Source organism: Loxodonta africana, chromosome 14, assembly GCF_030014295.1.
Source record: "Loxodonta africana isolate mLoxAfr1 chromosome 14, mLoxAfr1.hap2, whole genome shotgun sequence".
NCBI classification, from domain to species: domain Eukaryota; kingdom Metazoa; phylum Chordata; class Mammalia; order Proboscidea; family Elephantidae; genus Loxodonta; species Loxodonta africana.
The window spans coordinates 30387320-30409295 of record NC_087355.1 but is presented as its reverse complement, the minus strand read 5'-3'; positions in this window follow the sequence as shown (position 1 = coordinate 30409295).

The following is a 21976-nucleotide window of genomic DNA, read 5'->3' as shown; positions in this document are numbered from 1 at the left end:
ATAATCCTAAAATTTTATGACTACTTTTCTTGTGTAATCCTTTTAGATTATCCACTGACCCAGCTCATCTTTGATAAGAGCTCTAGAAGAAACCCCTCAAAATAAAGATGGCTGGGAAAATCCTAAATATCAGATATTGCTAGGTTAGGATTATAACCAGGTCGATATACCTTAGATTCCAAAAGTATGGGTAGAAGGGTTAGGATTTATTGTAAATACAGGATACAGATAAGGTTTTGAAGTTCGTTAAATCTAGCCTAAGTCTGAGACTCTCCCTACTGGCTGCATAGATTTGTAACTTACTATATCCTTGCATTTCAGTTTCCAATAGCGTACACCTTGTTGTTTGCTGATTAAATGAGATAATGCACACAAAGCATTTAATACAGTACTTGGTTTATTGTTGCTCTTGTTAGGTATTGTCGAGTCGATTCTGACTCATAGCGACCCTACGTACCACAGGGCGAAACACTGCCTGGTCCTTCGCCATCCCTACAATCATTGTTATACTTGAGCTCATTGCTGCAGCCACTGACTTGGTATAGAATATGTCAACGAATAGAAACCATTATTGCTATCATGATTAGTGGAACTGTTATCTCTAAATAATTAATATTAGCCATTTTTGTTGTTGTTGTTATTACTACTATCATTATCTTAGAACAAAGAAATGGCCCACAAGAACGCCTTCAAGCTAGCACAGGACTGTTCTCAGAAGACAGCAACGGACCTACTTTAATGGTTGCACAAGTACTTGATGGAAACTCTGATATTTTCATTTCAGTAAATTAAAGAAGTGGAAGATTTTGAGGGCAGGAGTTATCAAACGCCTAATGGTATCATAGCTTAAATCAGTTCTTGTAACGTGTGTGCATTTGAATATATCCTTATAAGCCTGTCAGGATCAGTTAGCTTCAAAGTGAACCCTCAGATAATTAAGTGATTTAACTTGTTGGGTAGAGTTATTTAGTTCATCCCTCTAGTTGCCAAAACAATTGCGTCAAAAATTATTTTAGTTTTGGCACACATCATACTTAAACATTCTTCCTAATAATTAGTCATCAACTAATTGAAACTACTTCTGTAGAATATTAGAGAAACATAAATGTAAAACATCATGTCTGTTTATCAATCATCTATTTACCTATCTGTTCCGCTATTTAGAGGTAGATATGTTTTCATTTAAATAAAAAATCATTAACAAATTATGGTCATATTTTGACTTAGAAATATATTTTCTCTAATAAGTAAGAAATCTAAAATATTGCAGGTCAGCTACAGCATACTTGAAGATGTCCTGACACTTTATTCTTCTCAGGGAAAATGTCATTTCCCAAAACATTTTGTGAATTAATGCAACCAGTATGCATTTAAAAAATGAATTTAAGCCAGCGTGACACATCTATTTTTATCCTTATGATTTTTATACTTAATTGATGGTTTCATTTACATTAGGGGTTGTTTCTATCTGTTTTATTCATTCAGAATGGCTAGTGCTTAGCACCAGCCTGATACAGGGTAGGAGCTCTATTCATTAGATGAATCAATGAAAGAATCAATGCTAAATGAATGTATATATATATATATACACACACACACATATTATATGAATCAGTAATCAATTTTAAATGAATACACACATATGTGTATATATACTAACAAAATCATATTTTGGAATAAAAAATTAGTAGTATGTGATGAAGATCCCTTCCTTGAAGAGTTAGATAAACCAATGAAATTCGATGTAATGCTGTATTACTCATTACTATCTCTTCCAATACTGAAAAGTCTAAGTGATGATGAAACGTCGTTGCCAGGTACATCAGTGTTTCTAGAATTGCAGACATAATGAACTTAGCATGTCTAGACAAATCTTTACTTAGTAACAAACCTAAAATACTCCCTTTTAAGCCTTCCAAAGCTGTCGTTGTTAGTTGCTGTCAACTCTGCTTTGACTCATGGTGACCCCATGTTCAACAGAATGAAATGTCGCCCAGTCCTGCACCATCTTTAAGATTTTTGGTATGCTTGAGCCTATTGTTGTGGCCACTGTATGTTTTGAGTGTCTTCCAACCTAGAGGGTTCCTCTTCCATTACTATGACAGAAAATATTCTGTTGTGATCCATAGGGTTTTCGTTGGCTGATTTTTGGAAGTAGATCACCAGGCCTTTCTTCCTGGTCTTAGTCTGGACACTCTGCTGAAACTTGGCCACCATGGATGACCCTACTGGCATTTGAAATACTGGTGGCATAGCTTCCAACATCATAGCAATGTGCAAGCCACCACAGCACAACAAACTAATGGTTGGTGAAAACAAAATTAGATTTTTGATAAATTATCTTTCATATTTAATCAATTTTAAAATAATGGCTAGCCAGATGCTTATTTTTGAATCCCTGCTTTCTTATAATGGTTTAGTAAATTTCTATAAGTTTAAAAAAAAAAATCTAGGTAATTTAAGTAATCCTTATGACTTGGATTCATTTTGAAAACACTTCCCAGCCTGTGGCTTAAAATAAATATTTTATGTATCTTTTTAAAATACATGCTATTAACTAAGCTGAAATATTCTCAACACACTTCATTATGTACAAAAACTCCAAAAGCATTCTGAATAAAAATGACTTGCTAAGATTCAGTAATATTTCATATTTACGTATTTCTTTAATAGATTTACATATAACTATCAAGTAATTGTTCTGGTCATGCTTAGAATTTAAAATTTTACTTGTCTCCTAGACAAGGCAAAATAATTTCCAAGGCATTTCTCAAAGTATTTGTCTTATCTGATTATATGCATGCATAGTTGACATTTGATGAATATTAATCATCCCTTGAAAGAGCAAAAAATAGATTCTTTTTCATCCTAGGTCTTACTGTCTTCCAGATAGTTATTAAAAAGAATGACCTTTTCTCAAATTTACCATCAAAGAAGATGTTCAATGTTTCCCCTCCAATTAAGGTACCAACTATACCACCATCAGCAACTCTAGCAAAAGTATCTTTGCTATGACAGGTGTTTCACGAATAAATTCTGCTTTAAAAAGTGATGGTTGCTGTTGTTGACAAAGACCAGCCCAGCCTGATTCTTTAGCAAGGAATACGATAGGTGGTCCTGCCTGTCTGAAAAACAACAAACAGCCAAGTAATTAAACCGTATTGGAATTCCAGGCATTCCAGGTGTTACCTTGAGAACACTTGCCAATGTGGCAAAAAGAATACAGTCTGATACATATGCCAACATGACTGAACCTTGAAAACATTATGCTGAGTGAAATAAGTCAGTCACAAAAGGACAAATATTGTATAATTCCACTTGTATAAAATATCTAGGATAGGCAAGTATATAAAGACCAAAGAGTTGGAAATGACTTGACAGAGATGGGTTTAGTTTTGGTTGTCAGGGATGGGAGGCAGGGAGGGGAAAGGGGTCTTACTGCTTAGGAGACACTGAACTTCTGTTAAGGGTGATGGGAAAATATGGAATCAGATAATGGTAATGGTTGAAACACATGATAAACATAACTAATGTCACTGAATTGTACATGTGAAGAAGGTTGAAAAGGAAAATGCTTTGCTACATAGTATTTACCACAATAAAAAATGTAAGAAAAAAGAAAAGAATATAGCCTGAAGAACTCATTCCATGTTTTACATGAGGATCATAAATCTCCATCTGGAGTACCCTGTTCTCCCAAAAGGATAAGCACAGAAGAGGCTTTTGAGCCTCTGTTTATGTTGGAATCATGGGATTCCAAAGCACCAAATGCCATCAGGTGATTTTTTTTTTTCTTTACCTATCACTGCAGGCTTTTATGATTGCATACCAGTTTTGCCTATGATGGATATATTGTAGCAGCAACTTAAAAAAAAAAAAAGTAAATATCTGTTTGTTCCAAGCTGGATTCACTCAGAAACAGAACTAAGGGGGCTCTTATGAAAAAAATTTACCTAATTCTAAAAGATAAAATAGCATTAAGCCCCTCAAAAAACAAAGCTTCTACTAAAAAAAAGAAAAAAAAGCATATCATTAGATACTGGCTAGTAACATGGTAATTAGAAATGGGGGAAAAAAAATCCCATTTGCTAAAATTGCTTACTATGTTTTTAAAATTAATACTTAAGCAAACTTTCTCATATATTATTAATTATTCAAAATTATTTAATGAATAATTTCCCTTTGCAGTTGACATAGATTAATTTCTAAGGTTTTCTCAGATCCTCACATTCAATTTTTCCAATAATATTAGACTTATTTTCGTTTCCAGAAAATTTTCGTCTGGTATAATGATATAATGGAGCATGTTTTCCCTGCCCATTTTCCTTGTTATTTCTGAAATTAGATGCTAGAAACCACCTCACATTATTCTGTTTATATTTTCAGGCTATCAATTAGATATAACATTGATATTTTATAGGAGAGAAATTCTGGTAAAGGAAAAATATATTTTTCATTGCACAAGACTTCTGCCTTAGGCCTCTTAATAAGTGCTTCCCCTGCCTCAAAAATATATTATTATTATCATTATCATAATCTTCTTTAATGGCCTTGTCCTTTGTATATAAATACTAAGGCAATCTCTGGAGTAGAGTTGTTAGTGGCATGTGAATTTTTGTTATTTGTATTAGTGGCTAAAATGGAATTTAATTCTTTAATAAGAAAATAAAGTCTCCCACCCTACACTCCTCTGTTGTTGGCTGTAGTATTTTAATGATTTTCATTATAGTTTGTTATCACTGCTTTAGTAGAATGCTAGTATGCAAGCAGCAAACCAAAGAGAGACTGTAACATGAGACCATAATTTTTAGCATAAATCAATCAGACCAACAAAGGCTGGAAAAGAAGGCAAAGAGTACTTTGGAAGATGTTCAAAATCCAATCATGATCAGTAATGCTCTGATTTACTCCATCTCCTGTCTGCTTGCTTGCTCGCTTAAATGACCTATGTTTCCTTTCTAAAGTCAATGCTGGAAAGATTTCAAATACAGATGACATTCAACAGGAAGGAAGGCATATAGAAAACCCAAATGGGTACTTGACATCCTTAATGCCCAAGCACATGGGTCAGAGTTCATTAGGTTATTTAATCTAGCCATGTAAATTAGTTTATACCCAGAATCTGAAATAAATCAGACTGAGGCTCAAGGAAATTGGACAGTGACTTTAAAAGAACGTTTGCTTCATTCCTTTTTTTTTTTTTTAAGACTTCAAGGAACAATTAATGTGCTTATGTTGGGAGTGAGTTGAACACAAAACTTTAACCCTCTCCCTTACTTACATGAGCATAACCAGTACATAACATGAAATAAGAGCTAGAAGTTATGTCACAGATAATTGACTTATGGAAAAATATGGATGGGATGCACGGGAAATGGAATTCTATGCTGCCAGAAAATGCTAAGGAGAAAGGATATGATATGAGAAGATGCTGAAGGGTTTTCACAGTTGGAACTAAATTAGGTATCTAATGAGATAAATAAAATCATCGTATTTAGTTCTTTGGGCCAAAATTGCACAGAGACATTAACAAAATATATAAGTAAAAGTTCTAGAGCAAGCTTGAGCGGTACATCAACATAACCTTGAAATATTTTTGAAGTGAAATCACTGGAAATAGAGATTAGATTTGGTTTAGATTCCTCAACAGGACAGAATTCAAAACCCGTTACAATGGGGGAAGATCTATGCTTAATTAAAAAAAAAAACAAACAAACAAAAACTGCCAAACAATTAGTAGTCCCCTGAAATGGGAACTCTGCTTCATCAATTTAGTTGCCTATTTTGAAAAGTGTTCTTACTGGGGCGAAATTGTCTAGGATATTCCTAAAGCTAGCCTACACTGGGTAGAAATTTCGCCTCCATGACCTTAGCTGGCCTCTCCCAATTTTTATGTTTTTTTATTGTCTAGATTTACTACAACCCTCAAGATCAATTAAAGGCCCTAAGGCAAATTCTAATGCTTCATCTTATGTGAAAACTCTCAAATTTCCTACGCATTGTCACTCTGTCGCAGTAGTCCTTTAAAATTACATTTAACTTTGTTATTAAATTAAATACATAGCATTGTTATTATTTATTACAGTTTTATATTTCATCTAGATGTTAAAACTCTTTGAGGCCAGAGATCACCACATAGTTCATAGTAGGCACTCAATAGAGCTTTTTGAAGGAAAGTTTGGGGGGAAAAAAAGAACTGTCACTTTTTTTTTTTAACTTCTCTATCTCCTATTCTGTAATTAACTCATTCTCGCTCTAAAAACAAAACAAAACAACAACCAAAAAAAAAAAACCTTCACTCACAATACTTATTAATGATAATGGATAGCAAAGAACCTTTAAAATTAAGCCACAGCTAAAATTTACCTACTGTGGGGAGCATAGCAGTGTGAAAACTCCTTCCTCAAAATATCGGTTCATATGTCTTATCTTCAAAGAGGTTATCTGGCACACCCATTCACTTATGTGTTTCTGTTTTATTTTCTCCATAACATTGATTACTATCAGAAATTATCCTAAGTATTGACTTAACTTGATTATTTATTACAACCCACTTTTCCCCAGCAGAGTATAAGTTTTTTAAGGACAGAAATCTTCATCAATTTTGTTCCCTGATGTATCCTCAATGTCCTGAAGAGCATTTAGTACACAGCAAGTGTTAAATAAAAGTGTATTGAATAAATGAATGAAAAAGAATGAGCGTCTAAAGGCAAAATATTCAGTGACTTTGGCCTGAGACATAATTGACGCTGAATGAATAAATAAGTGAGGTCATTATCTATATGGTTCTTGTGAGCAAAAGTATTACTTTAAAATGATAATAATAAAAGTACAGTTGCCATCAAGTCAGTTCCTACTCATGGCAACCAATAGGATAATTAACAAAGGGATAAATATAAAACTTTTGAATCATTATCTTTTTGAAAGTAATTTGGTCACTCATTTGTGATGCTGGGCTCCGTACAATACCAACAAGATGGGTCTCTTGAACTCCAGGACTAGGTTGGCTTGAGTATATTTACATCTTCACACAATGATTGTCAGTTCTTCACGGACAGGTTGGTTCTCTCTCCATGCTTGGATCTCTGGCTGTATAGTATAGTGGTGAGACATGTAGACACTGGAATCAGTGGTCATTGGTTTATCCCTATTCCTCTGCTCCCTATAAAAGTGACTTTATATGAGTTACTTTATCTCCCCAAGGTACTTCTTGTTGTAAGTTGCCGTCGAGTCGATTTTTGACTCATAGCAACCCCATGTGAAACAGTAGTTAGCACTGCCCCATAGGGTTTTCTAGGCAATAATCTTTACAGGAGCAGGTTGCCAAGTCTTTCTCCCTCAAAGTTGCTGAGTGGGTTCAAACTGTCAGTCTTTGGGTTAGCAGATGAGCTCTTAACCATTGCTCCCCCAGGGCTCCTTAGTTTCTTTGGCATCTTGTAATCACATGGGACTTTTCTCATGAATGTGTTGTGAGGCTTAAATGAAATGACACATTTGAAGCACTTAGGGTATTTTTGGCATCCAATAAGCACCCTAAGGAGAGCTGGTAGCACAGTGGTTAAGAGCTCAACTTCTAACCAAAAGGTTGGCAGTTGGAATCCACCAAGTGCTCCTTGGAAACTCTATGGGGCTGTTCTAGTCTGTCCTATAGGGTCGCTATAAGTTGGAATAGTCTCCACGGCAACGAGTTTCATTTTGGTTTTTAAGGACCCTAAAGGTGTTAGCCCTTATTATAATACGTAGAATAAAAAAAATAGGATTCTTAAATACATGTAGCATTGATGAAATAAAATTGAAATAGAGATTTTAGATTTTACATGAGGATTTTATTTTAACTCAGGAAAAAATATGCTGATCCCATCACTTCACTTCTCTGCTTAAAATACAGTTCACTGCACATGCTGAAACACTGCCATTAGGTTTACATTTCCCAGCCAGGGATGATCAGGCTGTGGCTTGTCTCCCACTTCGGGGTCAAAGCAAGTGTTGTGAAATGACAAATGGTAAACACCAGCTCTTCCTGCAATTGCTTTGTCAAACTATGTTTGAGCTCAATAGACCAAAAAGTGCTTTTAAAAATTATGCTTTTGAAACCAATTCACAAATGTTTAGTTACTGATCACCAACAGAGATGATGCACAACAAAATACCTCAGGGGGTGTGGGTAATTTTTCGGTGGATGCTCAGGAGTTGACAAAAGGAATGCACTATATAAAATTATGTGCAAGAACTAGGTGGCAGTTGGTTAGAATCTGGGACTTGAGGGAGAAAATCCACACTGAAATGTATGTCACAGTTGGGGTAAGAAAATAAACAAGTATAAGAACCGTGTGTCTTTCTCTGTTGTTGACATATATGACTAGAAGAAAGTCACTTCACCTCCCAAAGCCTGGGCTCCCATAGTCAACTTTATAAGTTTCAAAATATTTTAGGAAAGATATAATTGAGATACACAAGGATTCAAAATGGAAAAAATGGCAATGACCCCAATTTTTTTTATATATTTATATATTTTATGTGTGTTTTTACATTTATATATGTTTATATGGTTACATTTTTAAAAGCTAGGAAATACCACAGAATGTTAACAAAGGGATTCTGGGCTTGATATTCCAAGTGAGTTTGTTTCCTACTTTGTACAGTTTTATTTCCAATTTCCTGCAGCAAACATAAACTTTTTTTATAGTAAGAAAAATAACAAACATTATTTTTAAATCTGACATCAACGTCATAAGCCAAACAAGAAAACATTTCTTCAGTGAGTTTTTAAAATATGGACATCTTTGTCAGTCTTATCTATAATTGCCATACCTAAGTCGTAAACTCAAAAAAAAAGGTAAAGGTAAAAACTAATTCCCATGGACTTTGTCCTAAGTTGTTCATTCGTGTTTGGTTTACTCTGCCTAGGGACTCTTCTGGGCTGTGAGAATATAAAGATCAAGTTGAAAGCACTTGTCCTCAGTGAGTTCTCAATCCGGGGACAGACAAGTGTGGCTAGTAAGGTCAACAAACAATTCAAACACAGGAAAGTGAGGACGGAAGAACATACAGAGAATGGCTAGGTAGGGAAGAGGAAATGAAGTAGAGTCAGGGAAGGCTTCAAGGGTACAATGAATAAAAGAATTTTGAGATTTTCTAGAAGTTCTTCAGGAGGACGAAATTAGGAAAGGTAACAGCAGGAAAATAAAAAATCTCTTTGGCAAAGAGCCAAGTGAAAATAATAGTTCTCTTGATTTCTAGTAAATCTGCTCTTCTTTCCCTTAGAGATACCAAAAACCAAATGAAACCGTTACCTTGGAGTCGATTCGCACTGAGAGTGACCCTGCAGAACAGCGTAGAACTTCCCCATTGGGTTTCCAAGGAGCGCTTGGTGGATTCAAACTGCCAACCTTTTGGTTAGCAGCCATAGCTCTTAACCACTACACCACCAGGGTGCCCATTCCCTTAGAGATAGAACTGGAAAATCCAGAAAAGGGGTTGACGAAAGAATAATAATTAAAACAAAAAATGCCATGTACCCGTTGGTAGATAATACAAAGAGCTACTGAGCAATGAATAAAAAATATATATATTTTTTCTTTTTTTTTCCTAATCATGCTTCTATGGTTTCTAATTTAACTAGCTCTTAAAAAAAAAAGCTAGTTAAATTAGAAGCCATAGAAGCATGATTAAGAAAAAAAAGAAAAAAATATATATATGAAGGAAACCTGGGGGTGTAGTGGTTAAGTGCTACAACTGCTAACCAAAAGGTCAGCAGTTTGAATCTGCCAGGCGCTCCTTGGAAACTCTACCGGGTCAACTCGATGGCAGTGGGTTTTTTTCTTTTGGTATATACATGAAAAACAGAATAATGGATGGTAGTTAAAGGGATAACCTCAAACAGAGATGATCCAAACAGAAGAGAAGTAGAACAATTTATAAAAGTCATTAAAAAGTAAAATAGGAAAGGGAGAGACAGAAAGCCAAAAAAAAAAAAAAAAAAGTTTAAAAGGGCAGGTAGAATGAAGTAAAGACTATCCTTGGCAGGATCAACTAGAACACAAAGCCTGTGCTAAAAATAAAGAAAATACTTGTTGATGAAGTGAATGAAATTTAAAAAAAAAAAAGGGAAGAACAGGGTACAGATTAATACAAATGAGATGAGAGAGAGAGAGAGACTCAAAAGGAGGTGAGGCCACCATCCATTCAAGTTCAGTAGTACTCTCATGACTCCAGAAGACAGGGACCTTAACCCTTAGAGTACGTCTCATGTTTGATAAATGTAAACTGCTGTTGTGGAAGCCATAAAAATGATTTTTACCTTTTTTTTTAAGGTGTCGGATGTGGTAGCTACATACCAAATTTTCTGGAGTAAAAACAGAATAAGTTGACAAATCTCAAATCCTAGCTCCCCACTTCTTGGCTGTGTGACATTTGTTAAGTTTTACAGTTTCTCCGTTCTCAGTTTTTCCTGTGCAAAATGGCAATGATAACAGTATCTACTTAGAAGAGTTGTAGTCAAATGACAATAATAAAAGAGCCTGCTTCATAGAGTTGTTCATAAGTGTAAAGGAAAAAATAGAATTGTCACTAACACATAAAAAAAAAAAAACACATACAGAGGCTATTTAAATCTTAGTGTGATATTTGATGATGGTGATAATGATGGTGACGATGCTTGCCCTTAGATAACTGCATGGCTCAAGGAGTTAGACAAACCCCTGCTCTTTTGAATTACCTTTGTGATCTTAGACAAATTATATAATCACTCTAAGCTTCAGTACTGTCAACTACTAGAAGGAGATGATGGTGACTACAGCCTGATGTCTCCTTAGAGTTAACCATGAGCATGCACGTGTAGTACAATGAATATGAAATCTGCCTGCTCCACTTCTTCAAATTTGGAGCAAAAAAATCACAGTTGGTGTAATCCTATAGGGCAGCAAAGAGAGTTCTGAGCATATCCAGTGATATTTTTCTTGTGTTATAAGCTGAGTCTTAGTCTAAGGGCATAGTATAATTACGGTGGAATCTGTTATTCTGAAGGGATTAACGATAAGAGAATGCCAATAGAAGTTTCCTTCCCTCAATACAAAAGTAGATTATGGCTTTTTTTTTTTGAGCAAAGATGATATTGGCTTTGGTGATGTATATCAGCTTATCAGAGACTTGGTAAGAAAATTAGCTATGGCTTTCCCAGAGGGAAGTCAAGTAGAACTGGACACCCACGATTGCCATACAGCCCCCTGCACTGTACAGAGTTTATATGATCAGACCGAGGAGGCCCTCCTGAGGTGTCCTTGAAACACCACTTAGGTTTTCATGACACTGGAATGGAGCAAAAATACTAAATCTTCTCTTCCTGTGGGGAGGAATGGATTTTCCCAAGGAATCAGGTGAGGGGACCAGACTGAGGAATTTTGAGAGAAAGATGCTTGTAGAGAAAGGAAATTAGGAGAAAGGGACAGTGAGGACAAAGGAAGTGTACACAAAGGACCCACTTCTTGGAAACATACATTTGATAATGGTTTAATATCCAGAATATATAAAGAACTCCTACAACTCAACAATAAAAAAATAAACCCAATCAAAAAATGGACAATGAACATGTGACATTTCACCAAAGAAGATATACAAACAGCCAACAAACACACGATGTGATGCTCAACGTTATTAGTTATTAAACCAAAAGCCAAGCACCTTTGAGTTGGTTCTGACTCAGAATGGCCCTGTAGGACAGAATAAACTGCCCCATAGGGTTTCCAAGGAGTAGTTGGTGGATTCAAACTAGTGACGTTTTGGTTATTGGTTAGCAGCTGAGCTCTTAACCACTGTGCCACAAGGGCTTCTTATTAGTCATTAGAGACATGCAAATAAAAAGAACAATGAGATATCACTTCATGCCCACTAAGATGGTGGCCATGATTAATAACAAAACAAAAAAACAGAAAACGACAGGTTTTGGTGAGGATGTAGAGAAATCACAACCCTCACCCATTGCTGGTGGGATTGTAAAACGGTATAACTGCTGTGGAAAAGTCTGACAGTTCCTTAAAAAGTTAAACACAGAATTAGCATACAATTTAATAATTCCACTCCTAGGTACATACGCAAAAGATTGGAATCACCTCTTGATCATGATTATATATGCATGAAACTTCGGCAATTTAAAATGTGGCTGGGAAACAAACACTAGGTGTTGATCGTGTGACAGAAGAAGAGTAGAGGGGCATCAGGCCATGTGATGTGGCAAGAGAAATGATCATAAAGGCTTTGGCAAAGGGGCTTAGGGCAGTTGGCAGAGGAGACATTTACAGAGGCATTGCTAGCTGGGCTCCAGCGACAGATTAAAGGTCCTCTTGCCAAGGAAGCTGATTTGGCAAGAGAAAAGAAATATGAGCGTAAAAGCTTATACAAAACAGGATAAATTTTCCAAATCAGCCTCAGTCCTATGCTCTTGTGTTGGTAGAAGTGACCAAAAAACAGGTGGCACCAATGGAATGGCAGCTCTAGTTGTCTGTGATAGGAAACCTCACCTCTGGTGCCCTGTGATCCTAGGGAACAGCATGGACCTATATGGGGCAGCTGCATATCACTCTCCAGTGTTGGAGATACACAAAGCATGCCAGATGAGGATCAGATTTGCAGGAGGAAAGAAAACTGAGAGCCAGTCTCTCTTTTAAGATTAGACTCCATCAGGAAAGGCAGCTGGAAGCCAGTCACATCTTGCACGACTGGCAGGGTTTCTGGTGAAATTACATGTAAAGATACTAAAGGGGAGTCTAAACTGACAACAGTTTGCATTGCAGTTTTACAGTATCTACCCCCCAAAACATGCATACTCTTCAATCCAATAGTCATACCTATATAATCATAAAGATGGCACAAGATTGGGGAATATTTCCTTCTGTTGTACGTAAGGTTGAAACTGGACACACCTAACGACAAGGATCTGTCATAGACATATATACATATACGGAAGTACGTGTTGGGGTTTTTACTGCAGCATTGCATGTAACAATGAAAGAAAGAACGGAAGAGTTAGATAAGCTAAGAATATTGATAACATGAGATATTATTTAGAAATTTAAAAAATGTATCGACATGAATAAATATCAGACAACAGTAGCAAAAAAATGCAACCACTAAAATCATGTTTGTGAAGAATGAGGAATCACATGGAAAAAGTATATATATAATGTGTGTGCATGGTGTCAAAAAGGAGTAAGATGATATAATACAGCATAGAACAAAAGAACCGAAACCAAAACGTAAGCCACGTTAACAACGTTGCTTATGTTGCTGCTGGGTGATGAGATACTGATTGATTTTTCTTGCTCATTTACCCTGTTGAACCTTGCTTCTGGCAGACGCAGCCCTCAGGGGTGATGATAAAGGCAGGGAAGCAATTTTCATGGCGAGTTGCCAGGACTGCTCAGCACTCAGATCAAATATGCGAAGCACCAAGAGAGTGAACATCTGCAGTTTTTCTATCAATAGTTCTACTATGTAATATTACTGAAGCCAAGACAACGCTATTCCAGAGTTAGAAGGAAAAGCATTGTGTTACTAGTATTCAGAAGCTCCTTAATAGTTTTTAAACACCTCTCATGAGCCAGTTCTTGGTTTGCAGCATAACTCCTTCCAAATTCTTTCCCAAGCCCTTCCCCAACGATGGAGCTAATTAGCCTATGTGTGGCTCCGCTTCTAGTTACTGCTTGCATTTTGTAAAACTGAATCAATATGTCATTAGCATAGAGAGAAATCCCTTGCCAGGAAAAGAGACTGGAGCATGCACAGCTCGGTCATAGCTGAAAATCACTCTTTAGAACCAAAACCGTTCTCCTTGTTTTGTGTCTCTCTACAAAGTCCAGAGAACACTTGGAGTTGCTCCTTAGTTTTCCAACTTCATTCTACATATTTTTATTTATTAACTTCGATGTCTTTCCCATTTCCAATAATTCCTTCCCATTAACCCCCCACTCCTATTCCACCCTCACTCAAAAGTTTTGAACCTGTGAAGAGTGGGAAGTAGAATAGTGAGTCAGCTGACACATTTCTATACTTTTTAAATTATGCAAAGAGCAAACTGTAGTTTAATAATCAAGCAAGAGAGTAATAAATAATCAAGAAAATTATCATAAAGTAAAAATCTAAAATAAAAATTTTAAGATGATAGGTTTTCCTCAGAATTAGAAGTAAGTGTATTACATGCACACGCACACGAACATATGTTGTTGTGTGGTTAGCTGCTGTCAAGTTGACTCTGACTCATGGTCACCTTATGTACAACAGAACAGTCTTGCATCATCTTCACAATCGCCATTGTTACAGCTACTGTGCCAATCCATGTCACTGAATGTCTCCCACACCCTCACTGACCCTCTATTTCCCCAAACATGATGTCTTCTTCTAGTGATTGATCCCTCCTGATGACAAGTCAAAACAAGTGAAGCAGACAACATTCTGTTGTGATACATAAGGTTTTCATTGGCTGAACTCTTAGAGCTAGATCACCAAGGCTTTCATCCTAGCCTGTCTTAGTTTGGAAGCTCTGCAGAAACCTGTTCACCATGGGTGATCCTGCTGATATTTAAAATACCAGTGGCATAGCTTCCAGCATCATAGCAAAGCACAAGCCACCACAGTACAGGAAAAAAAGAAGGTCTTTTGAAGAAAGACGTGTCAACTTGGAATATGTCTGAATAAATAAATAGAAATTGAAGAAAGCTTTTCTCATTTTAAGTTATTTCACTTACATGTCTACTGAGTGTATTTGGAAATGTTCTTTCATGGATGACTTTCTACATAATTCCAAAGGCCATATTATGGGTAAGCAAAGATAAAAAAAAAAAAAAAAAAAAAGAAGGCTGCTAGAAACTGCTTACCTTGTGCAAGAATGTCAGAAAACAAAGTCCACAGCTTTACAGGAATTATTGATCTCTATTAAATGATCATAAAATTTTCTTCCTGAATCCAGTAAAATACTTATTAATAGACTAGAAAGTTATCATTTTAGTTCTATACTAAGTACTCAATTGAGGAATTTGGAGAAAATTTTTAGTTCTTCTTATTTTTACATTATTTCAGAAAACAATTTTGCTTTATATATCTTCCCCCTGCCCCATGATTCTTCTCGCAATCAGAACGTGTTCCAGAAAGCTTCTTACTATCTCATCTTTCATAACGCTATTCTCAGGAGCAAGAAGAATTTTCCCTGTTGTGACAATTTCAGACACATTCTTATCGTTTGTAGATACAAATTCCAGATAAGCCACTAAAAAAAAAAAAAAAAAAACTGTCTAACTGAATTTCAGCTAGTCTCCTGCTTTCCTTCTGCAGTCCTGTTGGACAACAACTCCATTAAGTAAACTGTCAGCTATATTATTTCTAAAGCAATACACATTTTATATTTTGATGCTTTATATTGTGTCTCCCAATAAAGCTGAGTTCTGTGAGGACCTTCCAGTTAGCCTGCTGCTCTCTCTCAGTTTCCTAGCCATTCTGTGTGTTCCAGTTCCTGGAACAGATTTTGCATCTATACCGCTACACTAAACGGACCTTCTCAGACTTTTGTGTAGATTATATGTCCATTGGGGGATAAATTCACTGCATTGAAGCAAATACTAGGTAAGACTTTCTATTTAGCATTCTAAGTATGCTTAGGGACATGTTAAATGAAGTTCTATATAGCTGTTGTATATTGCCTATGAGGTTAGAGTTTAAACGTTAACTACACATTCATCCATGCTTTGTTACTGAACCATATCCACTGAACCATAGAAGCACCTAAATAAGCAATTTGTAGTTACTCAATGCGGAATAATTATCTTATTAACACTTAATTCAAAGCTGAGAGAAAAACCTTCCTTAAAACCAAAGATAAAATAGAAGTAAATACTTTCTTTAATGGTTAATGGAGCCCAATGTTGTTAAGCTAACAAACACAGCATGTTTTCTACTAACTTCTCTGTTTTCCTGTTCACCAGAAAATTATACTTCAAATTACAAAAGTTATTGTTAGCAATTTACATACCACCTGTTTTTATTGCCATTAACATGTCCCTCGTACTCTCTTTTTTTATAGCCTCAATCTTTATATTGAAACGTAAATGTTTTCTACCTTTCAGAAACTTAAAGTTAACGTTATTAAGAATTCTCATTTTCTACCACCAAGTCTTTTTTTTGGGAGGGGGGGTTACTTGTACTTCAGTGCATTCCAAATGCAGCGTTATGATTTACAAAGCAAGGATCCTCGGTGTTTTATTTGGCTGCCTTTTTGGAAGAAAAAAAAAATTTTTTTTTTTTTTAAGAGCATCACAGGCTAAATGCAAACCTTATTCTCCAATCGTTACAAGTAGGTGCATGCATTCACATTCATTTCCCAGGACTGCTGTAACCAAGTATCACAAACTGGGTGGATTTAAACAACAGAAGTTTATTGTCTCTGAGTTGTGGAGGCTAGTAAGCCAAATTCAGGGTGTCAGCAGGGCCATGTTCTCTTTGAAGGCTCTAAGGGGAGATCTTTCTTGTCTCTCTCAACTGCTGGTAGCCCAGGAGTTCGTTGCCTTATAGCCGCAACGTAGCGCCATCATAACATGGCGGTTTTCTCTGTCTTTCTCCTCTTTAATAAAGACACCACTCAGTTGGGATTAGTGACCAGCCTACTCTAGTACGACCTCATGTTAACTGATAATATCTTCAAAAGCCCTATTTCCAAGCACAGTCACATTCACAGGTACTGAGGGTTAGGACTTCAACATACCTGTTTTAGGGAACACAATTTAATCCATAACGGTAAGCAAACTCTGAGTGGGCAGAAGAGTATTATTTTAAATCAGGGTTTCATGGTGTCATATCCAAGGTCCTGCCTTCAAAGGGGTAATTGAGATCCCTCAAACCCATTAGCTTTTCTTCCCCTAAAATTAGAAGGGATATTTTAAGCAAACCTGTTTTTAGTGCAATGGATGTAACTATAAAGGAAAGAAAAAAAAATGCAAATACAAGGAGATTAGGAGCAGATTATCCGGGTTAATGCCCCGGTTTTGCCACTTAGCAGTGTTTCAGCCAGTGCTCCATGATCTTCAACAACGCGCTGGACCTCACTGAGCCTCAGTGGGTGTTATTCTATTTGATAAAAGCACTTATGTCTGTAACAGACTAGAAATCATGAAAAAAAAAAAAGGTCCTCTATTATTGTTTGCAAAGCACAACTCTACTTACCCTATCGTCAGGTATCCTGGAGCAACCTCGTTGCCTTCAGACCATCCACCAGCCTTCCATCTGCTGTGGAGTTGACTTCCACGCATGGTGACCCCACGTGTGTCAGAGAAGAACTGTGCTGCATAAGGTTTTCAATGGCTGATTTTTTGGAAATAGATCAACAGGCCTTTCTTTCAACATTTCCCTGAGTGGACTCAAACCTCAGAAGTTATGGTTAGCAGCCAAGGACATTAATCGTTTGCACCACCCAGGACTTCACTAGCCTACAGGGCTGAAAAATAAGTGCCCGTAATTACATTAAACCTGAGAAAATATTTCTGCAGAGACCCACAGGCCCTCTTGACTGCAGAGCCACGCTATAGAGTATCAGTTCTCTCAAGAAGAAAGGTGAGCTAGTTATTGGGGAAATGGTTGAGAGGACAGACCGTTCCTGTTCATATCACCTTCAAATTTTTCACTGGTATGTACTTCCAGTCTATCTTGTACTATATATCAAACAGGCAGAAAAATTGAGCACAAGCCAATAAAATTAGCAGGGTACCAAATGTATTCACACTATAACATAGGTGTGCAAAGAAGTTGTATCTTCTTCATTCTTTAGGACTGGTCTTATCTTCCTCAAAAACCTAAACCCTGGATAAAACCCAAACCAAACCCATTGTTGCTGAGTTGATTTTGATTCATAGTGACCCTATAGGACAGAGCAGAACTGCCCTATATGGTTTCCAAGGAGCAACTGGTGGATTCAAACTGCTGACGTTTTGGTTATCAGCCATTGTCTTAACCACTGTGCCACGAGGGCTCCAAACCCCAGATAGCAGAGGAAAGAGACTAGAATTAATCTATCCAATCTGGTCTTATTAACCTGATGCAATAACTTAAAGTGGCTTTTTTTTTTTAGGTAAAATACACAATCTCTAAAATTTCACATTTCCTTTTCTCCTAGTGGATAATGTGTAGAGAAAGTGTGAAGGAAATCTTGGATCCAAGGGGTGTCCTCTGATTCCCTTGGTTTCCATGGTGATGTTTTTTGTTCTCCTGGTTGCTTCTCACCCTGCTGGGATCAAGCTAACAGCTTACATAATTCTTGGTCCATGTTTTCTTGTCTTGATCAGGACCCTGGCAAGCTTGGCCCATCTGCATTCCAGGCCTCAGCCTTACCTAATCCCCATACAGTCTTCCTCTCAGCAGTTCTGAGTAAACCAACCTTTGCACATGCCTGTAATCCATTCTTAGCCTGCCAGTGTGCTGTGGGGTACCTTGCTCTACACTAATGTAATATAGAAGATTTTCTCCATACAGGAAAAAGGCTTCCAAGTTTATTGTCACATTGCAAAATCCTATTTTGGATGTTTTGCATTTTCACTATAATAACCCTGTCCCCAGGCTTGTGCCTATTTCATTCATCCCCTCAGACTGATGATTGCTACAGGGGGGCTAAAGAGAATGCCATATATGAGAAAGGCAAAAGAGAAAAACACATTAGCATTTTACTTACCAAAACTAAAAACACTTTATCATCGAATCGATAAGCATTTTACTTAAATGATATAAAAATAATTGAGGGACCTAAAATAAATGCAATTCATTTCACTTTTTTCTAGTCCATTCACTAGTTTACTCAAGAAAGTAAAAGGGTAAGGAGAAGAGACTGAACACCTAGTCCAAAAAACCAACAACAAAAAAGTAAGCTAGTTGCCTTTGAGTTGATTCCAACTCATGGTGACCCCATGTGTGCAGAGTGGTCCGTAGGGTTTTCAATGGCTATGAATTCACCTAGTAACGTGTTTAGTGCCTCTGTTCTACCTTGAGTTCACTGCGTAGTGCCTGGAGTCTTAAGAACTTACAAGTGGCCATCCAAGGTACAACGCTGGTCTCTATTTGCCTGGAGCAACAGAGGAAGAAGGAGAATCTGGAATAGGAGGAAATGGAGTGTGTGGCTAATTGCCTCCATCAACAACTGCCTTCTTTGCCATGAGACCAGAAGAACTGGATGGTGCCCAGCTACCATTACTGAACATTTTAATCAGGATTGTATAAAAGAATCCTGATGAAAGGGAGAGAATTTAGAACAGAATTTCAAATTCTCATGGACTCCAGGCTTTCTGGAACTATGGAAGGTGGATGAACCCCTGAAGGTATTGCCCTGAGATAATCTTTAAACCTTAAACCAAAAATATTCCCTGAAATCTTTTTAAAACCAAAAAGTAGTTTAGCTTAACTAGTAAAGAATACCTGCCTTGAGCACAGCACTCTTTCAAGATTTATCTAGATAAGATCAAACTGACTAACAACAACTTGAAAAATCAGACAGGAAATTTAGGGGGCAGCGAGTTTATGTTAATAGGGGAGGAACAACTCAGAAAAGGAGGGTGAGAATGGCTGCACAACTTAAAAAATGTAATCAATGTTACTGAATGAATTGAGCATGTAGAAACTGTTGTATGTTTTGCAGTGTATATTCTCAACAACAACAAAATAAAATTAAAAAACAAACAAAAAGACTACAGATCAAAAAGTATGTTGCTGGCTCGATTTTCTAGAAAAGCTACATAGTGAGCTTGATCAAAACTATCTTAATTAGCCTCAAACTTGCCCTTGTTGCTCTTTTCCCACCTCTGGCTGACCCTTGCATTCCTTCTCTTGCTGTTCCATTATTGGTTGTAAAGGTCATAACATGAGAAAAAGATTTATAAATATTGTGACTGTGGCATCTTAGAGCACTGCTGAATTCCCCTTTGTTATCTTTTATTTTCTGTTTCTTTCCGGCAGAAGGTCATATAAATATGTTTTTAATACCTTTCTTAGGATCCTGTCAATGTATTTTAAGTGGAAAAAAAAACTTTATTATGATATCTGTTTATATCCTTGGTGTACATTTAAGCAGATATTTTTATTTTCCTTATGCTGAACTTTGACCCCTAGAAGCAAAGTAATAAGTGTCCTAAAATATGTCCTAACCTGTCCTAGGCCCCCTGTGCATAACCATTATTGTGCAGATGTCACTGAGACATTTTCAGTCCCTTGGTTGTTAAATAAAGATCGAGTCAATTATTGCAGAGCTATCTTAACTGGGTATCCTAAGGAGATAGGAGATACACATTTGGATGATTTAGGTAGTCACCTCAAAGGTTATTTTCAGAGAGATCCTCTTGTATGAGAGCATTGTGGTATCATGAAAACAAAAGTAAATTTTCATCTTCAAAATAATCTTAAATTTCTTCCTTAGCTGCTCCTAGCACAGATGCTGAGCACCAGTAATTACACAACAAGCCTCTTTTTATCTAAACCATTTCTAAGCCAAATGCCTTATTTGGAGATGCTCAGTTCACTGTTTGTAGACGTGAACTATCCTGGGCGGTCCTCTAGGGAAGCAACTCTGAGTCAGCTGATGTGAAACCCAGGACAGCAGAAACAACATTGCAGCAGTCCCAGCACAAGTTCAAGGACAGAGTGGACACTCTGTAATTGTCTACTGAAGGATTGTGTTGACTGAATGGTGGGGTGTGACCAGGGGCGGATTAGCCAGTAAGCAAGGTACACTGGCCTTACATTAAGCAAGGTATGCGTGGGCTCACTAGAGTTTACTCACTAATCTGTAGTGCACAATTTCACGTGGGTTTAACCATATCTTTGATGTGGTGAAAAACAGGTGAAATTGTGCACTACAGATTAGTAAGTAAGCACAAGTAAGCCTCTGTGTACCTTATTTATTAGGTAATCCATTCCTGGGTGTGGCCATGCTAAGTGCACATAAAAAGCAGCTCCAGGAAGGAGAAGTGACAGGGCCTGCCTAAGAGGGGGCAGCATCTCCAGAGGGACCTTTGCTTGTGGCCTTTTGCACTGGGTGATGCAATGCTGGCAGTGGGGTATCTAGAGTATCGCATCCGACCTGGGTGCATGGCACCAGTGAGCAGTTCCTATTTACCCAGTACAACCCAACGTCCTTCCTTAAGCACCGCATCCCATTAAAGGAGGCTAATTTTAGAGGAAAACCCAGATTTACGAACAAGATTAATACAGACATGACGTAAGTAGTCAGAGGTTTTCACGTCTTGGATGTATCCTGAAAAATCACCTCCTTCCTCAGCTTCACCTTATTTAGTACAGAGTTTGCACTACCCTTACCTGGATTTGGTGCTGCTAGTTGTGAGTGAGGGTTTTGCATTCTTATCCATTTATGTTAAGGAGAGTAATATGGCTTTCTCTTCAGTCTGTTGTCTCCATGGTGACAAGAACTCTGCCGCTCATGTCTGTTTGAGATATGTCGTTGACTGGATCTTATATCTTATATCCAGTGAGCAAAGCTTAGGCCAATTAGCATAAATTCAGGACTGCACGTTTCTGTATTTTTAAAGTGTTAAAAAGCAGAGAGGTCACTTTGAGGACTAAGGTGCGCCTAACCCAAGCCATGGTATTTTCTATCACCTCACATACATGCAAAAGCTGGACAATGAATAAGGAAGAATGAAGAAAAATTAATGCATTTGAATTATGGTGTTGGCAAAGAATATTGAATATACCATGGATTGCCAAAAGGATGAACAAATATGTCTTGGAAAAAGTACAGCCAGAATGTTCCAAAGCAAGGATGGCGAGATTACATCTCACATAGTTTGTTATCAGGAGGGATCAGTCCCTGAAGGAGGACATCATGCTTGGTAAAGTTGAGGGTCAGTGAAAAAGAGGAAGACCCTCAAGGAGATGGATTGACACAGTGGCTGCAACAATGGGCTCAAACATAAAAATATCATGAGGGTGGCCCAGGACTGGG